Genomic DNA, 6,000 nt, shown 5'->3' on the forward strand with positions numbered 1-6,000 from the left:
CCAAAAATCAACAGAGGGAGAAGGGATGATGTGGCTGTGTCACCCTGGTGCACGAGAGAACCGGTTATGGCTGGTTGAGAGTTGCATCTGGTGCAGGAGGCCCTTGCAGTACAATGTCCATGCACTCATTCACACCAACATGGTGATACAGTGATGGGGGGAAAAAAAGAAAGGAAAGAAGTGTGTTTTCCTCACATGGAGATTTCTTTTCCCTTGGGTTCATGTGCATGCACCAAATTCTGGGATATTTACAAGTGTCCAACAACCCAGTGCAAAACAAATCACCTTGCTGAGAGTAGAAAAGGCTGAGAAGAGAAAAAATGAGCTCCCACTTCCATACAGGACTGGAGCTGGCTTGGCCTTGACTCTGATTTTTCCCAAGTCTCCCTTGGGAAAAGTCCTAGAGTCACAGCTCCATCTGGAGTCTCAGATTTGGCTAAATGCAGGCTGAGGACACCCCCACATAGACTGGTCAAGAAATCCTACCTGGAGTTTGATTTTAGGGCCTCAGGATTGGAGATTCACTCCTTCAATACATCCACCACTAAATTCAGTTCTTCATAAAGATAAGCTCTGATGTGTCCTAGGTGAATTCAGATGAAACCTCAAGCTTATACTGAAAGAAGAGCATCCAGATAGACTTTTCCATTGTTTGGGAAACAGATTTTAATTATACCTGTGCAATTTTCCCAAGGAAGCAGCACTGTGCAGCTCAAACTCAGCAGCTTTTGTCAGAACCCAAAGCTAGGAGATTCATCCAAGTCACCCATTAACCTCCTCTATGATCAATTTTTTTCAAGTCATCCATGCCCATGGCATGCTTCCATTACTAGGACTCATAAAAACATGGTTTTTTGACCCAGACCTTAAAGAGCTGGGAGCTAAATACATGTCCCAGAGCATTTGCTCACCCATGTCACTGCTCCAAGGAGGCACTTTTTGCACTCCTGGCAAAGGAGCTGCATGGTGGCACTTCTCCCATGGACCAGCATGGTGATTTTCAAAAGCTGCCACCAAGAAAACAAAAAGCAAATGAAAAATCCCTCCCTATAATCACTTTAAAGCACATTGATTTGGAGTCAAAATGTAGCAGACAGATCATTCTCACATGCCCCAGCTCCTGCAGAGACCCATGGAAACCCGTGTTGCACTCCAAGCACAGAGATTTGAGAAAGAGTCTGAATCCCAGGGGTCTTGCTAAGTATCACAGACAATTCTTACCAGTTACAGCAAGGAATCAGGAAAGAGGACATATTGAAAAAGGGCAAAACAAAAAAAATGGTTTTTTTTTCTTATTACACACTTCAAGAGGTGACATACTGTGGACAGCAACTGAAACAATAAAATGCATTCCAATATTCTATATTGTATTGATCATTTGATGGTCTCCTTTTAAATCAATAGCTTTAAACACTCTTATTTAAAAAAAAATTGCTGAAATAGATAGAGGATGAGTTTGGATACAGCCTGTGCTGGCATAAATAAAAAACAAGTCCATGGATAAGAAGGGAATTAGAGTGGATATGAGTACACAAAAATTACTCAAATCAGCTTACAGATTTAATGCATTCTGCTGACAGTGATGGTGGGGGAGGTTGTTTACTTAATCCAGAGAGTTTTTAGGCATACTGAAAAACAGAAGCAGGGAAGGCTAACCCACTGTTGCTAGATCCCACTGCAATTTGAGGTTTGCCTCTCCATTTCTATGGCTTGGAACATTTGCTTCTGAACGTAAAATTCAAATTAATATTTCCCAGGTGGCACTGTACAGTCCCCCCTTTGCTAATGTTCATACTGAAACAGACAACAAATGGGCAAAACTGGCTTGGAGGGGAGGGATGGAAGCAGCACTCGGTTGCCTTGGAGTTATCCAGGTTTATCTACACATCACACTGTATGCTCCCTGGTTCTCATAATTACAGTGTCTAGACAGGAGATGATGCCAGCAAAGTAGCAAGTAAAAAAGGTTTTACAGAGTTTTTCAGAGGAGCCCATCTAATGCAGTGACTACAGAATAATGACAGATATCAGAGTTGCAGAACATAGCTAAGATTAGAGCAAATTTTGACCCAAGGTAAGACTTTTTCATAGCCATTCACATCCCAAAAGAACTGCTAAATCAGAGCACCGATGGCTCAAGCACTCAGGAGGGATCAGAGCTTTTGAACCAGCATCAGACTAGAGTTTTCTGCAAAAGCAATTCCAGCTGCCTCAGCTTCATCCAAATACTGGCATTTAGCAGCCTCAACTTGTGTAAACCAGCTTCACTCCACTGAAGTCAATAACAATTGACACCAGCTGAGAATCTGGCTCTCGAGGTGGTTTAAATATAGTCTAAAGAAAGAACTTACAGAAGGATTGCCCAATCCCTCATGTCCATTTCCCCCTTGGGCTAGGACCGAATAAGATTGATTTTTTCTTTATAATTTAGCTCCAGTTATTTTTAACAACAACATTATGAGCTCACATTTGTTATAGCACCTTCCATCCTGCAGCAGCCAGGCTGCCTTTCAGGCTTCACCAAGGATCACAGAGGGGGATGGACACAGCACCAGGATGGAACCACCTCAGGATGCAACATGGCAGATGCTCAGCATGCACAGAAGACTGGCCACAAATACAATAAATCAGCAAGGGTACAAAGATAATTCAGCTTCAGCATTGCAAGAGTAAGCCTCAGCCATTTTCACAAAGAGGAAATTTAAGGAAATTTAAGGAATTTCAAATCCTCCCTTGAGCTGTCCATGGGATGGACAGGATGTCATGGTCACACACTGTGGCCCTACACACACAACATGAAGGCAAATTACAGAGTGCTAGGGAAAGGCAAGCATGAGTTTCTCACCTTTGAGAAAGAAAAAGTAGCTGGGTCACTCCTACTGTGACAAACCAGGGCTCTTTGGTATTGCCCCATCTCTTTGGCTCAAAGATCCCTGCAAAGCCAAAGGATGAGGGTCTGAAGACATGGCAATCCCCATGCACAGAACGATCAGGCTGTGAGCCTCCAAAACTTTAGCCACCACACAGTGACACATGCACTGGTTGCCAACCAAGGCAGGCAGTTGCTTGGTTTTGGAAAGCTCAAGGGTCTGGCATCCCTCACCAACCCTTTTTCAACATAAGAGAGAGAAGCTAAGAAAGTACAACAGGAAAAATAGGTTGTCTTGTGGGCTTAAATCTGTGCAGTTATGCTAGAGGTAGAGTGACACTAAGTTTTATCAGCAGTGGTATAGTCCATTTTATTTGGGATCAGAGTAGGAAACCAGGGCCCACTCAGATCCTACTGTATGGGAATGGTTCGGAAACAACATCTTCCAGATGGTCCCCCTCAAGCCACCACAGAGCAATGGAAATGCAGCAAATGAGAACTGTGGCCACCACCCAAATACTCCATCAAAGACATGAACTCTGGCCTCTTTAAAAAAAAAAAAAAAAAAAAAAAAAAAGGAGGAAAAAAAAAAAGAGAAAAAGAAAACCAATACAAACAAAAAAAACCCCCAGATCCATTAATGAAAACTAAAGCACAAGGCAAGGGGTGATGAAAACAAATAAAACTAAGGCTGTAAAATGCCTGGTATGTAAGATGTGTTGAAACTTGCTGCTGACAGCAGCTTGAGCAGACATTCACATGCAGCCATTCATAAGATGCACAGTAATTACCTTCTCCGGGAGGCTGCATTATGATGATTTCTTTAAGCAGAGCACAATATCTCTAGCAACAGGATATAATTACAGCAAAGGATATGCCTCTTAACCTCCTTCTATCCCTCCAGCCTGTTCAGGGAGCCGGGGGCTCTGTGGCCAGGGTGAAAGTAGCTTACCCTGCGCTGCTGCACTCGTTACCTGGAGCCAAGCACGCTTCTGATGGCAGCTGCTGGTGGCATTACTCTCACAGGAACAGGATTGTCTCCCCTTGCCTCTGGGTGAAACACCCCCAGGGGTGTTTGACAGAGCTGGCAGCAGCCACCAGGCCACCGAAGGAGCTCGGCACAGTCAGCCTGCTCTGGGCCGACACCTCGGTGGTAAATAAATAAATACCAAAAGCAAACGGGCGAGGGAATGACTCAGGACTGGAACACACTGGAGGCACTGTGAGGCAGCAGGACTTCCCACCCCCAGACTGGGACCTTCCTGGCCCCACATACCCCACACTGCAGAATCCCTTTGGAGAGCTGATGGGCTCTGAAGAAAAGCCCCAGGTTCCCATGTAAGAACTGGTACCATGATTAGCATGGGCAGTGGTGTGTCCAGGGGATGGATGCCACTTCCTGGTGATTTGCTGGCTCACCTGTAGCAGCCAAAATGCCAGAGCTAGTCCTGTTCTGCTCCACTTTCACAGCCCTCCTGCAGAGAAGCACAGGAAATCTTACTGTTGCAGCTGCTGCATTGATTTATGTAGGATCCAGAAACAGAGAGAGATGCAGGCAATGACAGAGCCCTAACAGCTGCATGCTCAGCTGAGGGACTCAGTCTTTCACATTGCCTCCATCCATTCCCAGTACTCACTTCTCTGTTCCAGAGGAATCCGGAGAAGAGTCCAACACAGTCAGTGGTGGTCAGTGAGTTTTGCTGCACTGGGAGTTATCTCATTGTGAGGTTCCACTTGCAGACCAGCAGTTATGAGGTTGTAGGCACCACAAATTGCTTTTATTTATTTCAGTCTTCAATCCTGGAGGGAAAAAGTAAAGAGTTAATCCTTGTCCCCAAACCTCTTCACCCCAAACCAAAAATGCAGTGCTGCATCTGACCCTAGGCACTGTTGTTAATAGCCCACACACTGATTATCTGAAAATCAACATCAGAACTCAATCTTTTTTCCAAAACCAGGAAACCAAAACATGGGCTCTCCATGCCAGATACTGAAAGCAGAGAATCTGGGAAGCTTTCAGAGCCCTTTTTCAAAATTCAGACAGGTTTCCATTACAACATAGAGATTTTTTTTGTAGATGAGAGACTGAAAATCTTTTTCTAATGTGAAACAACTAAAATTAAAGAATAACCAAAATTTTACTCACTGGTCTGGAAATTGTGTTACAAGTGAGAATCAGCTTGGTCCAAGTTTGCAAGCTCTGATATCAGTAGGAGAATTTCCCTTCACATTTGCAAAAGGAAATGAATTTTGCATCCGCCGGATGGCAGTGTAGGGAGAGCAATCATATTAGTCATAGTATTATTGTTTTCCTTTTAAGCCTCTCAAAAGTGATTGCAGACACAGCAATTCATTGCTTATTAAGATCTCCCTGCATTACAACCAGGGAAAAAAAATCTAGGTCTCATTAATAAACCATCTTCTAGGATCTCTATAAGAAGACAGACTTTGATTAGCGAAAATCGTTCAATAAATGATTTGGCTTGTCTGACAAAGTGAAATGATTGATTGGAAAGAGTGTGCTTTAAATAGTTCACTCTTTTTAATAAAAGCAAAGACTTCAGATAGAAATACAAATAGTAAAAAGGCAGTATTTCTGCTTCCAGAGAAGATCACTCCTTGTACCAGGCTGGTGGATGCTGGCAGCATACACAAAGTTCACTTCAGAATTCTGACTCTGCACGACTGAATTATTCTAAGCCTGAAATGAGAACATCTTCTGCAGTTTCCCTTGTAAAGCACATTGATGATCAGGGAAGTCTGTTCTAATCCCAGACACAGCACCACATTAGTTTTCAATTGCAGAGACCAAGTATTTTTTCCCTGCGTAGAATAAAACTGAATAGCAAAGCTATATGTTAAAATCCATGTAAACAATATTGCAACATCATATAACCAAGACGATAGCCCCAGAGCAATAAGACGAGGGAGAGAACAGAGCTTGGGAAGGCAAGCCACCGGCCATCCTATTTCCACTAGAGGGCAATAGCAAATAAGCGACAGAAAACTGGAAGCCATGAGTCGATTGCGATAAACTGGTAAGAAATGGTCAAGTTGTGTTTCCCGGGCAGGAGCCGCAGCTCCCCCGCAGCCCCAGGTCCCGGCAGGTACCGCCTGCCCTGGCTCTGGGC

The 6,000-nt window shown here is 43.9% G+C and overlaps 1 long non-coding RNA gene across 1 annotated transcript in view; it reads right to left on the reverse strand.

Moving 5' to 3' along the window:
• The window catches only part of LOC134423724 (uncharacterized), a 56,480-nt gene extending 51,387 nt beyond the window's left edge, over window positions 1–5,093 (reverse strand). The window contains exons 1-3 of the long non-coding RNA XR_010029188.1: window positions 5,016–5,093; window positions 4,507–4,669; window positions 4,289–4,344 (exon numbers count right to left, since the gene is read on the reverse strand). This is a non-coding gene — a long non-coding RNA (uncharacterized LOC134423724). The remainder of the gene's footprint in view (window positions 1–4,288; window positions 4,345–4,506; window positions 4,670–5,015) is intronic.
• Window positions 5,094–6,000: the final 907 nt, after the last annotated feature.

The sequence above is a fragment of the Melospiza melodia genome, chromosome 12 (assembly GCF_035770615.1).
Source record: "Melospiza melodia melodia isolate bMelMel2 chromosome 12, bMelMel2.pri, whole genome shotgun sequence".
NCBI classification, from domain to species: domain Eukaryota; kingdom Metazoa; phylum Chordata; class Aves; order Passeriformes; family Passerellidae; genus Melospiza; species Melospiza melodia.